This window comes from Plecotus auritus (assembly GCF_963455305.1).
Source record: "Plecotus auritus genome assembly, chromosome: 14".
Classification (NCBI taxonomy): domain Eukaryota; kingdom Metazoa; phylum Chordata; class Mammalia; order Chiroptera; family Vespertilionidae; genus Plecotus; species Plecotus auritus.
The window spans coordinates 11,950,371-11,967,338 of NC_137780.1; the positions used below are offsets into that span (position 1 = coordinate 11,950,371).

A 16,968-nucleotide genomic window follows, 5' to 3' on the forward strand; every position below is an offset into this window, starting at 1 on the left:
AATTGCTTATTCAAGGAATTTCTGATTTAAAATTCACAAGTTGTTGTTTTCTTAACAACTTCATTCAGAGTAAAATTAGTCATTGGGAACAAAAAATATACTTTCCACTTTTTGCTTAGTTAATGGATAACTGGCAAGTTCTTTTTATTCTATTTTAGAAACCTTAATATTCTTCCATATTTTTCCAATGTATAATCTTAAAAAGTATGACTTACCACATTTATAAAATGTACTGTAACTCTGTCATTGTATATTAGTGACAGGTCTAAAGGAATAATCAGAAAGTCTATTACTGTAAACTTAGGTAGAGGCATTCAATATAAATGTTTTAAGTAAGGTATACTCGGTCTTTATATGTTAATATGGTTGGTGTTATAAAAGAAAGGTTGAGAAATATATGGGTTAATTACCTTAAAACACATTTTTTTTACAACTTTAGAGCATGATTTATTCAACCTTTAACAATTGTCTCCTAAAAATTTATATTGTGTTTACTCTTTTTTAAGTTATATACTCCTGAAAAAGACTCTTCCACCATCTCTATCCATAGAGTTACAGGGCTGATGTTTCAAACCATGAGAAATATTGCTCACTGAAGACATGAAAGCCACTTAAATATTTCTTGAACCCCAGGAACTCCCTGATGGGATTAACTTTTCTTCTATACTTACTTTAGCTACAACAGAAGGAGCTTCCGCTCACAGTACTAAATTGCATATCTAACAGCAGTAACAAAAACTTGAATCTTAAAAACATGCATATCAAAGATCTTATGAACTGTAAAGCACCCATTCATTATAAGCATCCTGCAAACATGTGTGTAATATGATACTTGAGTGAAGCCATGATTCAGATTTTAAGTTTATTCTTTAATTTGACAGAATCATTTTCCCCAAACTGGCCTATATTTGTGGTTATCACTTGATATTCTTTATTTTTTATTGAATTTATTGGGGTGACATTGGTTAATAAAATTATATAGGTGCACAATTCTATAATACAGCATCTGTAGATTGTATTGTGCTGACTTCACTCATATGTAAAATATCATAAACAAAATAAACTAACAAAATAGAAACAGACTCAGAGAGAGAGAACATACTGACAGCTGTCATAGGAGAGGGGGAAAGGGGGTGAAGGGATTAAGCAAAGAAAAAAATTAACTTGACATATTTTTTTAAAAAATAATTTTTGGTTGTGAGAGTGGGTGTTTGATGAATCTATAGAGTAGCAGTGCGTTTATATACTAGCCACTATTTGACACTGAAAATCTCAAATGCATGTTGACTCAGCTCCAGTCTTCTCAAGGCTAGATTGTTTTTTTAACAGTGCAATAGTCTGGAGATAGCTTTTAAAATTAACAAAATGCAAGACTCCAGGGAAGTTCATAAAAAACAGCTCAGTCCTGAGGGGATTGGCTTCTATTCACAGAAATCAAGAAGAATAAGCCTATCTATTAAGCATTCTTTCACAATAAATCCATAATGGAATGGAAGTGAAACACACCATTATGAGACAATAATTCTTATAGAGCAGAGAGCTACAACTAATTTGAAGGTAACGTTAACATATTTATTAATTTAATCAATAAATGTGTATTTTATAGATTTAATTTTCTGGAACTATAAGATGGTAGCTTCTTTATTAGCTATTATAGAAAATGTGTTATGCTTTGGGTGCTTTTAAAGGTATCCACATCTCAATAAATAAGGGCTTAGGGATAAAAAACAAATACTCCTAAAATTAATCATAAGCCAAAATAGGTCACTTTGAGGATAAATTGCATTGTTAATTCTAAACTTAATAAAAATAAAAATTTAAAGAAATTATGAATTGTGTTTAAGAAATAGCAATGACTATAGAATGAGAATCTGTAAGATTCCTTAACTTATTAGACTGCATGCCATTTTTCCACATGTGAATTTATACTTTCTTGGTTGAAAATAAACATTTTAAAAATCAACAAAACTATTTATTTCATGATAAAATTGTAGTAAGCCACTCAGTTTTTTAAAAATATATTAGTCATATCTTTCAATCTTGGGGGAAATAGGTTAGAAAATCATCACTGGGTTTATTTCCATTATTAGAGTATCAGCTAGTTATTCATGACTTGTTAGCATGAATACAAAATTGGAAATACCTCAGAGCTGTTTGCATAAACACATTATTTCAAACATTAACCATAGGAGTGTGGATTTATAGCTTATGAACTAATTATCTTTGGAGACATTGAACCGGATAGGCCAGAACATGAGTAATTGGATATAAATATTCTTCATGACTCATCAAATATGCCTTGAGATGATAGTGATAAAAACCCAAAAATGTTATTGATGAGGATATTTGATGACCAGTATAAATGGTTAGAGTGGTTATTTGATATCACCACGAAAAAAAAAAAAAGTTAGGCCAGAACTTCCAGATGCTTTTTCAGTAGAAAGGCCATTAGTGTTCATGATGAAATTTCATCTTCAGGAATCATTTCTAGACTCTAGAAGAGAATACAGACTATTAAACTACCCCTTTCTCTTAAGAATCAAGATTATCCATGAGTAACGAATAATATTCAAACACAAATTATTTTGAGGTTTTGTTCTCCTTTGGAACTTATGAAATATAAGCACTATAATCATAAAAACAGCTAGTAATGTGTGGGAAACAGGTCAAAATTACACTCCTAAATGTCTCAATGAAATTACCCAAATAGTTGCTAAATTAAAACACCAACGATGCCAGATGTCACCTAATTAACTCTGGTAAGTTGAATATACTTTGTAAAAGATGTTTGGAATTAATGGTCTTTTTTTTTTGGTTTAACCATTTTGAAAGTTGTTACATAAGAATATTTTTATCTTGTTTTCAGTTGAACTGGTAGAGATCACTGGATTAATAATATAAATCTGCTAAGAAACCAGACTTTCTTTTTACTCAATGACACTGAGAAGTCAAGGCAGAGCAACTATCTCTGTATGAGTGACTATTCTCCCAGAACTCTATTAAAGCCAAGGTAAATATAATGTAAATAAGAACTAATGTGCCTTGAGGAGTATATTAGTCTTCAGCTACGCAATATCAAAACAAAAGGAATATTATTTAAACTCATTAGACACCATGACACCATAGATAAAAAATATTGGATTACTAATATTTAATTTTAAAAAGTCAAGTCAACATTATCTCTTGTGTAGAAAGAGAATTTTACCCAAAAAGACAAAAATAAATCAAATGAAAATGATATCTTTTTCAGAATATGTTTTGTTTTCATAATGATTGCCTTTTCAAAGCATCCTCATCTCGTGTCATTTTATTTACAAGAATATTTATAGAGTAGATTTTGTTTTCCCCAGGTGGGAGATGAGGACAATAAATGAAAAGTGGACAAGAACTCTCACTTGGATCACATTAATGAGCTAGAACTAGAAATGAACTTGGGGGAGGGATCCCAGATCCATCTCACTCTACTTTTCATAATAACCCACTACTAGGAAGCAAAGAGAAAAATGTTAACAATCTTCAAAGAGTACCTCAGTAATCATAAATCATAATCATATCCAAATACTTTTGAGATATTTTTAAATAAAAGATAAATTTGTGCTAAACTTGAACAGATTGGTATTATATTTATGTTTGTGTCTGAACTTTTAATACCAATATCCAATTTTCTAAATTACTAAAATTTTAGAGACATATTCTAGTCAGTAACTGATCATTCTAGAGATAATATGAAAAAAATAAAAATAACAGGAAATACAGGAAGCTGAAGCATCAAAAGTTTGAAGTCCTACCAGTTGAGTTCTTTGCACTTGCAGAGAGAAGCATATGGGGCAATCTTCCGGAAAGAGATTCCATATTTATTTACAGAACATACCCGCCGAGGAGTAAGGCTAATTTGCATGTGTGTACATAATACACTACACACACATGTGCGCACAAACACACTCTTAAATAAGAGTTTCAATGGTTTCTTCCAACTTAGGTCTCAGTTACTTAACTGTAATACACCCATAATTTTGCATAAAGAAAACCAAGATATCCTGTATTTTATAAAAATGTACATTGCCATTATACAGTTGAGTTTATTTAAAAAAATATCTCATGAGAAGCAGGAGTCACAGGTTATCTGATTAAGTTATAAATGAAATCAATCATATCTGATATCTTGTCCATTTCATTTGGAAAACATGATTAAAGCGACGTAGGTTTAAAGTAAGTACTGTCTCCACCCACCCAAAAATGGAGATACACAAACATAGACACACACACACACACACACACACACACACACACACAATGAGCAAGTTCACTATAATACAATTCCAGAGGGTAAATGCAAATGAATTGAGGAATTGGACTTCATTGATAAATTGCTTTCTCCAGGGAAGAAGAAACTACCTCTTAGATCAAACAAACAAACAAAAAGCACTAAAACTTTGCAATGTTATGACCCAGAGTTGCAATTATCTTTCATATTTCCTCAAGATGTTATCAGTGAGCCTTACAAGCAGAAAATTTATTGATCAGGCATCTATGTCAATAAATGTAAGCACTAAACATATTTCCAGAGAAACTCTTAAAGAATATCATTTCTTCGAGAATAGAAAGTGTTAGAGGTAAAAGGAATAATTCTAGGATTGGGTCTTATTAATATTTTTGGTTTCACAGTGTGGGGACTCCAGAACCCTTCAACGTGTAAGCACAACATAACAAAACAATATCCATAATAATAGCAAAACTTACTAAAATATTCAAAATTTGTTTGGTCATTTTAATTGACTTTCTTGTTGGATCTGATATCAATTGGCTGCTGAAATTATACACCTACAAAACTTGGAATTTAAGAAAGCTTTATTTATGGGAGATTTGGCATTATTTAAAAAAATTGTTCAGATTTCACTTTTCAGTTTCCAAATGGGTTCCTAAGCCCAAAGATTTCTGCACTGGGGTCATATATAACATTGCTACAGGGCAAACAAACTCTCTTCTCATCCTATTTGACAACCCAATCAACCCCACTTCCAGGATTTTTTAAATTAAAAAAATAATAATAACATAAAATATTCACTGCCATGAAGTCGTCAGAATTAAACTGCTCGTTGCAGATGCCCTTGATAGTTCTCCAAGTATCCTTTATATATTAAGGTCTGTGACCTTAACAGCAAGCACTGTTCTCAGGCACTTCTGGTACTATCATCTTGCATTCTTCACTGGGGTTATGCTTCCCTCCCTCTAACTCTCTACCACCACCCCCTCCCCATTTTTTCCCTCTCACCTTGGCCCACTTTACGATTTTTATAGCATTGTTAAATATTTCAAAGCATGCCAGTTGAACATTTAAATGACTGCATGCATGGGAAACACGTACATGGAGTTAAGACAGTTCATGGATGTGAATACGACGAAGTTATGCATCATTGCAGAACCATCTGAACATGCACAGGCTGTATTCCATGGCTCAAGGCAGAGAAAAATGATCACCGGATGGGTCAGACACAGGTTCTAGGATGGTCAAGAAAATGTAGGCAGTGGGTCCTTACCTGCTTCACTCCCCGAGGACAGACACATCTACGACGCACACCAAGGAAACGTCCCCAGCCCTGACTCATCCGCCTTCAGAGCTGTGACAGTGTTACACCCTGGTGCTGTGCTCTTGGCTTACAGACACCGGAGTGGCTAGAATATTTGCAAGCTCTACTAGGGCTCTTTAGCATCCCTGGTCACCTCCTCCTCTTCCCCAGCCTCTGGGGGGCGGCTCACACAGCTGGAACCAGGCACCTCATCTCTGGAGCGAGAGCCCCCAGCTTTGCCCAGCAGGGGTCCCGCTAGGAGGAGGTCCCTGCTCTACAAGGCTCCCCGCTTTCTCGACCTGGTTGGTGCCCAGTAAAATGGTCTCTGCTTCAACTCTAGGCGACTAGGAGGCCAGCCATCGGAGCTGGGAACTCGGAGCCACCGCTTGGATGCTGAACCAGAGATACCCAGCGGCCAGAGAGCGCCACCCCCTCTGGGGTGGACACTGAGAGGGCGCCAGTCCCAGCTGCCCCCGCCTCCCACCCCACCCCCAGGAGAGGGGACACATACAAATAAAAGTCCAACTGGGAAGCGGACGGCATGCGACGCCTCCCAACCCTCACTCCTGGCCTTGAACTTCAACCTTACAGCCCCAGCTCCAGCTCCAAGTTGATATCTACTCCCCCATCCCACCGCCCAGCAGGTCCCTGCCTGTTAGAGAAGGGGAGGGGGGAAGAGGGTGGAGTGGGTCAGCAACACTTTAAACCGGAGCCTGAGAAGTCACTTAGGGCCCCCCCCCACCCCCCAAAAACCCCAACTGATCCCGCCGGAGGCAGGTGGCGACTGGGGTTCTACAGGCAGACAGAAGCTGGGAGCCCTCGCGGATTAGTCTTAGGGCAGCTCATTAACAATTAATTCATGAATTAACACGGACGCAGAAGGCGTTGACCAGAGATGCTCTAGCCCCCAAGCCTGTCCTCGGCCCAGCGGCGAGGCTTTGGCTCCAGTGCGGCCGGAGGGAGGCTGGGAATGGAGCATTCAGCCGGGTTGACCCCAACCCCCCGCCTGGTGCGCCCCTGGCTGCGGGGCGGCCAATGCCCACAGCGGGCGGCCGATCACCGCAGGGCTGAGGGCACAGCCGGTTCCAGCGCCCCGCACAGTCCCTCCCGGCGCGGCTCCCTCCCACACCCCGCACCGAGACCAGGGCCAGTCGGTCACCAGGGCACCTGGTCCCCCGCGCTCCCCGCGCCCAGGTGGCTCCGGGGACTCCGGGAGCTGCGGAGAATCTGCAGGCACGTTCGCCTGTTGCTAGTCTGGTTAAATACGGCGTCTTAGCCTGCAAGAGCTTCTGCTACGCGCACCCCCCTCCCCAAGCCGAGAGTCAGGTTATAATCTGGCCAAACGCACTCACCTAAACACGGACGCCTGAGTCTTTCCGGAGGAGACCAGCTGGAGAAGAGCAGGTCTGGCTGCACTGAAAGTTGGGGCCCCCTCCCTCCACCCCTGCGCATCAGCAGAGCTCCGAGGAGGAGGCTGGATTTGGTGAATTACGCTAAACCCTGGTTTCTGCAACTGAAGTCACAGACACCCATGGCACTTGACAGGCAGGGCAAGCAGACAGGGGGAGACGCTAGGTGGAAACGTGGGGTGGGTGGGGGCGCATCGGGGGTGCAGACCAGTCCCGGCCCTGCTTTCTGGGGGAACCCGGGGGGAAGCCCCTAGAGCCAAGCCTGGGGGATGGGCTGGGCTGCAGCTGGAGTCCGTAGGTGCGGGGGCTAGGAGGGCTTCTGCATTAAAGAGCATGACTGGGGTTGTCCTGTCAGCATCAGTGAGAGGGGAAGAGTTATTTCTGGGGAATTCTGTTTTAACAGGAAAAGGAAGGAAAGAAAGAAGGAAGGAAAGAAGAAAAAGCTTGAATGATAGACTCTCAGCTCCATCCACCCCAATGAAGAGGAATGTTGCAGAAACTTGTTCTTATGGGGGGTGGGGGGGGGGTCAGAGAAAACCCCTAAGCCTCAGTGTTCATCAGCGAGTACTGATGCATGCAGGGGTGGTATTTAATGAAAGTCAGAACTGTCAGTTAAGCCCACAAAAATGTTCATAAAAGCAAAAAAAAAGAAAAAAAAGAAAAAAAGAAAAAAAGAAAGAAAAGGAAAAGAAAAACACACGCTGACATACGAACATACTTATTTAAAAAATGAGCCTGGGGGTTGAACAAGTGTGGGGTGAGGCAATTACATTTTTCACCTAAAGTCTGTCCCTGAATTTCAATTTATTAGAGCCAAGATCATCAGTGCTCTCTTTGCACAGCTCTCTCCCTCTGAAATGAGCACTCCGAGTCCGATTAACCAGTCCCCGGCTACATTCACAGAATCGAAAAGGTACTCCCCAGTCGGACGCCCCGATGGGAAGACAGTGCCCGGAATAACGTGTCCATGTGTGATGTGGGATGTTGTGAGGGACACACCAATGATGCACTGAAAACTCACACTCCTTCGCATGCAGAGGCTTTAGTGCCCTACAGACCCCACAGCCACACACTTTGCCCAGTCCTCCCACCGGCAGGTAACTGGCTGCAGTGAACAGATACTGACATGAACAGCCGTCTGAGGACAGGGACCAGTGATCTTTGCCAGACCTCGCGATTGTCAGAAGGTCTCTCTTAGGCTCACTCCTAGATAAGCATAAAATTGAACCTTCCAAATGGTATGAGGCTGTGTGCCCAGGAGCCGTGATGGGAGGGGTGGAGGGATGGTTAAGGTTTCCTACAGCCTATAATATAAACGAGGGCCGAAATAAACACAGATGTAGAAGATGATGGGGTGATTCATTACATGGGCTGTATCTTAGCACAGCAGCCACCAACACAGTAATGAAATGCGGTCACATACATCTTTGAGTTCTGCAAGTCACAAAAATGCGTTTCGTGGTGGCACTTTTTAAAACAAACATGGCTTATTAAAAATAACAGCAGCAATGGGTCTCTAATAATGCGTAAAGAGGATGACTTACCAGAGGAAATCTCCGGAAGCAGGATGACAGCGAGAACAAATATCTCCAGAATTCACACGGATATTCCATGATCTCCCAAAGCGAGGTCCGGCGAGGAGCTGCAGGCTGGTGGAACTTTGAAATAACCAGCACTTCCCCGTGGCATGTAACCAAGTCAAAACCCGGTACCCGGAGAGCCGAGAACCCCCAAGGAAGGGAAGCAAAATGTGGAGGAGGTGCCTTTTAGTTTGGGGGGGGGGGGGCGGGGAGCGGTGGTGGTGGAAAGGGATACTTATAATGGGATGATCTTTAGGCAGGCAAAATGAAAATTCACAGACTCTACCTCCCCATAGAGTGGAGAAAAACAGAAGCCCTGTAACCCCAGAGAACAGGAGCTGGAATGCAGAGAAATCTGCAACAGAGGAGTAAAAAGCTGTGTTGACGACAAAGAGCTAGAAAGAGAACTAGTGAGCAAGGCTGTAGGCATCCGGGTAGAGAGAGCAGCAAGAATGATTGAGGCTGCTGGGAAGGATCCAATGAGAATGCGAGAGGGCACTGCCTCCGAAATCCTGCTCTGAGCTCCCCACTCTCGGGGCTTTAAGAGTTACCTGCGGCGGGAAGCTCGTGATTACGATTAATCGTATTCCACCAGCACATTTCCCTAGGATTCCCCTTGAACCCTCTCAGACCCAGCAACTGTGGGAAGCGTAGTGTAGAAGCCCAGCACGGCCACTCTCCGCCTCCTCCCTGTCCGCCCCACATGAGCCACTGCGATCACTTTAGGATGACCAGATCATCAGCATTTAGGGGCGGGGGGGCGGTATCGAAGGGCTGAAGATGCCGCTGAGGCCCAGGGCAGTCGGGGGCGCTGCGCCCAAGGCTCAGGCAAGGGGACCGGGCTCGGTGGTTAGAGGCGCAGGGGCTGCAGCGGCGTCAGCGGAGGCGGCGGGAGCTCTCCCTGGTCCTGATTTCACGGCGAATCCCGCAGCCCAAGACGCAAAGCAATGGACTCGCATCCGAAACCTCAGCTCCAGATTTAGAAGCTAGAGCTTTGGAGGTTCCGGGGCCCGTCCCTGGGGAAGCAGGTGGCAGACGGCGAGGTGAGCCTCCCGCGTCCCCTCCGATCCCTGCGCGGTTACCGCGGGAGAGCGCGCTGGCAATGGCTTTGCGGCAGGACGCATTCTTTTGCCATTTTCGCATCCCCGCTCCCGCACCAACGATCGCCTGCCTGCTCGGCCGGGTAAGACCGTGATGCCTGCTCCCCTCTCCTCTCCACGGCCCCATCCCTTCTCCGAGCCCAAATCCCAAGTGTCTCTGTCCCTCTCCCTCTCTATTCGGGACCTTCCTTTCCTTTCCTCTTTGAAACCTACGTTCCTTAGGGCACTGCTTGTGGGACTGTGGGGCTGGGGATGATTCTCCCGGTGGGGGATTTGTGTTTGGGCTGTGAAATGGGCCCCCCTGGAAACCCCGGGCCCTCCTTAGGGACCATCCCTCTCTCCCTCCCTGGGCTCACCCTCGGAGCCACGATCCGCATAAAGAGCACCTTGGGAGTCGTTTGCCCTCCGCTCGGCTTCCTCTGGACCCCAGAGAGGAGGGAAAGGTTGAGTGGAAATTGATTTCTCGCACAGACTGAGGCAGCGAATGATAGAGGGAATCAACATTTGGCCGGGATGAAAGTGTTCTTGGTAAGTCATCTTTTCTGCGGTTGAATAGGCAACGCATTGCCTCCACCGCCCCATCCCCCACTTCATTCATTCATTTGCTCTCCGTTTGTAAATCCCGAGCTGGGTTGCTTTTCCTCCTTCCAAGGAGAGCTGGCCTTTGGAAGGGCGGACTGGAAGTCGGGGGCTTTAAAGAGGCAACATGGGGATGTTAAGGCCCTTCCTTTCCTACATTCGAAACTGAAACAGAAGTCCAGCGGGTCCTTGCTTCCTCGCTAGAGGGATACTTAAATATCTCTCTTATTTCTTACAAATTCTCACTCTTTTCTGAAAATAAGTAGTTTCTGGTAGTAGCCTATGTCTATGCTTTTGATACACCTTGGCCATGTTCTAAAATATAATATTCTTGCAGTTCCAGAAATGAGAATATATGCAGTGTCCCAAAAAATGTATACACACTTTACCAGATGACAGGTCAATTTTAGAAAATGAAATGTATTTTAATAAACACTGCCTTTATAATTATTCAAAGTGTGTGTATACATTTTTGGTGATATATATATATTTCCAAATTAAAGCTATAGCAACATCCTATTAATGTGTGCATCTTATTTATTTATTTATTTATTTATTTATTTATTTATTTATAAGTTATATTTTTTGTTGATTTCAGAGAGGAAAGGAGAGCGAGAGAGATAGAAACATCAGTGATGAGAATAATTGATTGGCTGCCTCTGGCACGCCCCTTACCGGGGAATAGAGCCCAAAACCCAGGCATGTGCCTGACTGGGAATGGAACTGTGACCTCCTGGTTCATAGGTCAATGCTCAACCACTGAGCCACACCTGCTGGGCGTGTGTGCATCTTGATTCAAATTCTTCTACAAATCTGTAGCCTCCAAAACAGTGACTTGCATGTGGTGATGAGACCTATAATTCACAAGGCTCTCTGGTTTGCACGAGTCTTCAGCACTCCAGCCTGTGCACACCCACCATGTGAAGAGTTGGGCTGGTGTGCCAGTGGGAAGAGCCCAACAGCTCTTGAGAGTGCTTACATATGAAGCACCAAGTGCAGAAGAACAAATCTTGCAAATGGAACAAACTTGGTTTTCAAGTGCCAGCTGACCATTTTGGATAGGAACAATGAATTTATACCTAATGCAAACAAGATGGCCTTAACCTCATTGGAAATATCGGATATTAAAATACCATTGATTAGAATAGACTTCATTTCAGATAATCAATGTTCTAGAAATCAGTAATATAAAATCTCAGGAAATAGCTAAGTGGCATATTACAACAACAAGGTAACCATGCATGCATGTAAATATCTCCCATCATTATTATTATCAAAATTGGGGGGGGGGGTGCCCGGCCTGCTTGTCTCAGTAGTTGAGCATCGACCTATAAACCAGGAGGTCACAGTTTAATTCCTGGGATTACCAGTCAGGGCACATGCCTGGGTTATGGGCTCAAACTCCAGTGTGGGGCATGCAGGAGGCAGCCAATCAATGGTTCTCTCTCATCATTGATGTTTCTATCTCTCTCCCCGTCTCTCTTCCTCTCTGAAATCAATAAAAATGTATTAAGAAAAAAATTGGGGAGGGGGACATTCGGTAAGGACATTTTTGTATAACTTTTTTTCTTTCTCTCCTTAGGCTGTATTCCAGCCCTAATGGTGTCATAATGCAGAAATTTTTCTTCAGTCATCTCATTTTACCAAAAGGATGATTTCTGTATATGTCTCTGTGTTTTATGGAGACTGTGTCTAGCTGGAGGATCTGAGAGCCACATAAGAAGGATGAATATCCTAAATTACACCCACTACAAAAACAACCAAACAGTGTAATATAGAGAGAACATACTTTTCATATAAGACCTCAATGTGTTCCCTAAACCTATTTGCCTAATTTGCTATTCAAAAAATACAATTGTTCATTGACGTAAATTACAAAACATAAGATCAGATTTGTTAAAATTTTATATCAAATAAATGGGAGGTTGCTGTTCTTTAAAATACTTGGAGAGAGAGAAAATAAGATACAGGATAAAAAAAATAATGTTGTGTCCTTATGGTTTCTTAGGTTTAAAACAGTTTATAATACTGAACATTTATTAGGTAATTTAAGTATGTGAGCATCAGATTAAATCATATGGTTCCATTTGATGGACTTCAAAATGGGGCCATGGGCTTTATATCCTCTGTCTGGCTCTTACCTTAGGTACAAATCTGGTTGGTACTTAGAACGTTCTCAGAAATTACACAGTTTAATTTTACATGGAGCAGATCCTCTCCTGGATTACCTCAGTACACATCTGTGGTTGGTATTTTAGCACACTTTGTATTACCCTGGTTCCTTGTTCTTTTAAGGGTAAGCATAACCTCTACTGTATTTCATACCTAGTAATCCACTAAAATCTCTAAATGAAGCGACGTTCAAAATAAGATGGTTAATTAAACTCTGCCTTATGTCTGAAACCACACACATTACGAAATAAATGCAGAGATGAAGACACTGCATAGTGATGAAAACATGCAAAAAAATCCACGTTCCGTTAAAAAATGGCTTCCATAATTAGGAGAAAAGCTGTAAAACTTCAACCATTTGGGAGTGTTCAATTTTCTAGAGTGGTTGAAGCCACATCAGTCTTCTTCATTCTTTCAGATACATCAATAATTGAGTATGACATGCAAGCTATTTTTGTAATGGAAAGCCTAAAAGACAAATACCAACATTACAATTCATTGGCAGTTATCATTGCTACCTGGATTGTAAAAAAAAAACAAGAATACAATCAAAATATGTTTGTAAATCCTATAATGTGCTCTTATAAAATTAAAATTTTGCACGAATCTGAAATACTGCAAAAGATGGAACACATATGAGGAATTTATATTGGTCATTTTATGTCCTAAGGATCGAAAACAAAATCCACATTTATTCAAAGCCCAATTTGTTCATAAATACAAATTTCTAATTATTAAGGAGAAAGACGCATAGAATTTTTAAGAGGCTATTATAGGCCTGCTTCTTTAAATAGATTTTCTCAATATCAAGTGCACCATTTGGTTATAAACATTTCATACATGAAATAACAGCCTCAAAGAACTTAATTCATTTCCCAAAAGTCATAGGCTAAGGAGAAGATTCAAAATTGGAAACCCAAAGCCTGGGTGGGTTCCTGTTACCCCCTTTAATCCCATAAAACACTGGGGTAAGAGAGCATTCTGGAAGCTTTGGTTGAGTAGCTTGGGTACGGCCACGTGTGTTTTTGTATGACTGATTATGTCTTCAAATACATATATTAATGTAATTCGGAGCCCAACCTATTTCAGAGCAATGTCTCTATCAGCTCCATGGTGGGGGAAACATGTCTGTGGTTTTTAATCTTATTTACCCCCAACTCCCTGACTGCATGAGACCACAAGAGAAAGATGGACAAGGAAGGGGGGATGTTTCTTTTCATGGAGAGACTGGGATGGAGCAGTTTGATCATTTTCTCCTTGTATTTTGTAGGGGACTACAATCAAGAAAAGAGGCTGACCATTCACTTCATTAGGACGCACCATTGATTTCACTGTCTCATGAACATCCCAGGGCTTTTGCCCCTTTTAATGAAAATGACAAGAAACTGAGTTACTTGATTGCCAATTCTCTTGGTTTCTACATCTCTCTAAATCTCTTGCACTTCCCATTCTAAAGAAATGAACACATTGTAGACACTGATCATGGACTTTACCTCTGAGGACAAAACATGAATTTACAGACAAAAGCCATTTTAAAAGACTATGTAAAATGAATTCATTTCATTTTTATGGAAGGAGACCTGGCCTAAAAGTCAATTCAACAAATATTTATTGAGCATTTATTCAGCGATCATTTATTGATAGTATTGCATATAAGAAGGAAGGTTCTAAGTGTTGTAAAAATATAAAAATAAGTTACAGTCTCTATGTCCCAGTACGAGGGTAAGGGAAGTACACTGATCAATAGAAAGGTCTTTTTAAATCCAACGGACACTCTATTCGCATCACCAATCACCCTTTTATTAGAAACAAATTTATTGGTTGTCATCTACGGACCAAGCACTTCTGAAGATAAGGTATGGAAATGAGATAACCAGTGAGCCTCTAGTAACTTACAACAAAGAAAATAATAAACCTAGAGCGGAATAATCGCTGGTGTCTTAGCCCACGATTGCACCCACCCAGAAACTTAAGGAGAAACGATGTCACAGCCCAGAAGAGGTCGTGCTGATCCTCGGCCGCATGATCCTCTAAGTTGTGTGAGTGATAAGGCCACCCCTCTTAGTAGGATCAGGATTAAGACACAAGAGCAGTGTAACAAGGTAGGGCTTTGGCTCCAGTCCTATCCTGCCAGGCCAGTATGTGTGGATGGAAAAGCTCACGCCTCTTACTCAGCATCAGGGCCCAGGTCTAAGTCTCGCTCTGGACCAGAAGTGATTGCTAAGGCACCAGACTGTGACAGTTTTCTCGGGGGCTCTGCCTGAGCCAGCTTCTCTTCTGGGACATCAGCTTCTCGGAGATCAGTTCTGCTCAAGCAAACACTAACCTTTACACTGAAATAATTACCAATTACTGTAGTAAACTTTGTTTTGTTTTCCAATTTTTTAAAAATATCTTTTTATTGCTTTCAGAGAGAAAAGGAGTGGGAGAGAGAGATAGAAACATCAATGATGAGCCCCAGCTGGTTTGGCTCAGTGGATAGAGCAATGGCCTGCAGACTGAAGGGTCCAGGGTTCAATTCCAGTCAAGGGCACAAGCCCGGGTTGCAGGCACAATCAAAAGAATCGTTCATCGGCTGCTTCCTGCACGCCCCCTACTGGGGATCAAGCCCCCAACCCAGGCATGTGCCCTGGCAGGGAATCGAACCTTGACCTCCTGGTTGACACTCAACCACTGAGCAACACAGCAATATTAAGTATTTTCAGTATTATTTATGATGTTCATGGACTTGATGGAGCAATATTTCCTTTCAGGCTCCCTCTTATCATCCTGGTATTTTCCTGTAAGTCCTTTCCTATTGTTCTACTAGTATACCCTTGAATGAAAGATCTGAATGCAGTTTACATTCCTCACCAACCTTTTTTTCTCCCCAAAGAGACTTTGCTCTTATTTGTTGTCTTCAGAATCAGACATTTTGAATATATAAATTATGTATCTTCACAATTACCCTGGGGATATGAAGATCACATTACCATTTATCTAAAGAAATATGTGCATTTTCCTCCGGATTTCAAATTTTTGGAAATAAAGATCTTGATTTTATTAATGCTCTGAACTTTCAAAAGAAAATTCTTACTCTACTTGTAGATATTTATATATCATATACATATTTTTCAATAACATATTATATACATTTTACTCCTGAGTATTATAACTAAGGTTATAATACTTAAGTACATAAATCTAAGCCTTTTAATGATAACACTCCATTCCCATTAAAGCACAAGTAGAAAACACTATAAAACTTAAAATTCTCAACTGTACCTGATTAAGTTTGGAAGAAAATTTGAGTGAATGAATGAATGAACGAATGACTTGGAGATACTGTTCTTTGGGAAGTGGTAGAAGACAAAGTTCATATAAATATGTCTAAAAATTTATTAAGAATTATTTCAGCCAAAGCCGGTTTGGCTCAGTGGATAGAGCGTCAGCCTGTGGACTCAAGGGTCCCGGATTCGATTCCGGTCAAGGGCATGTACCTTGGTTGCGGGCACATCCCCAGTAGGGGGCGTGCAAGAGGCAGCTGATCAATGTTTCTCTCTCATCGATGTTTCTAACTTTCTATCCCTCTTCCTTCCTCTCTGTAAAAAATCAATAAAATATATTTAAAAAAGAATTATTTCAATGATAAGGAACACCAAAATTTGTCTGGCAGATGAATGTGGAATTCCCATTAATATCACTGCAGGATGTTAAATGATTCTAATATAAATTATCTGTATTTCACATAAATGCAAAATAACACTTGAAGTTTATTTGATGCACACATTTGTGAAATGCTTGTTTAAACAAGAAAGGTTTCCATGGAGATTTCATAGTCTAAAAAATAATTTTCTGTTATTGCAAACTATAGGATTCCACATCTGGAGATGTTCCTATAAAACGATTTAGAATCAGAATATACTTGTGATTTATCAATGTTTTTACGCTACTTTCTTGCCACTCTAAAATCATCATTAACTCTCATTTTAAAATCTGGTTGTAAACTTAGTTGAAGCTTCAGATTCATTTCTATACCTCATATCAAGTTATCTGAGGAGACTGACTTTTATATTTTTGGTTATAATCATAAAATTCTTCCTGTTATTGGCATCCATATATTTTCTATTTGTCTCTTAAAGCTATAGGTAGCTTAGTTCCAATTTAATTTTTTAAAAATCAGCTTTATTGAAGAAGTCAATAAACTCAAAGCCTTAGGATTGCTGAGGCATATTTGAAATATTGACTTCAAAAATATTTTTTCTTTCCTCCCCACAGTGCCTCTCAATTTTATTTATTTATTTATTTATTTATTTATTTATTTATTTATTTATTTTTGCTGTATGTTTCATAAAATATACCCTGATGCTTGTGCATGCAACACAGTGGGGCTTGCTGATTGCCAACCCCCGAGTTGTCTGCCTATCTTGATTCTGCTCAATTTAACCACAGCCTTGAACACAGTCTATCACAGTGTTCCTATCACCCGACTTCACGGGGTAGCAGTGATTTCTCATCTTGCTTTCCATCTCTCCAATCATCCCTTCCGCCCGTGTAGCAGAGACACTCCCTAAGATTCCTA

General features: G+C 40.9%; 1 protein-coding gene and 1 long non-coding RNA gene across 4 annotated transcripts in view; one reads left to right on the forward strand and one right to left on the reverse strand.

Annotated features, from left to right (window-relative positions):
• BRINP3 (BMP/retinoic acid inducible neural specific 3) overlaps positions 1-9,284 on the reverse strand; it is a 169,719-nt gene extending 160,435 nt beyond the window's left edge. The window contains exon 1 of one of the 3 annotated variants that reach the window (XM_080650894.1): positions 8,521-9,284. The gene's annotated coding sequence lies outside the window, so the exon portion shown is untranslated. Of the gene's footprint in view, positions 1-5,537; positions 5,992-6,919; positions 7,031-8,520 lie in introns of those variants that run through there. The other 2 variants (XM_080650896.1, XM_080650895.1) reach the window with 2 other exon arrangements.
• A 200-nt stretch (positions 9,285-9,484) lies between these two features.
• On the forward strand, positions 9,485-16,246 carry LOC308238652. The gene is made up of 3 exons (XR_013959596.1): positions 9,485-9,739; positions 10,128-10,184; positions 13,678-16,246. It is a non-coding gene; the product is annotated as an uncharacterized lncRNA (long non-coding RNA).
• The last annotated feature ends 722 nt before the right edge of the window (positions 16,247-16,968 follow it).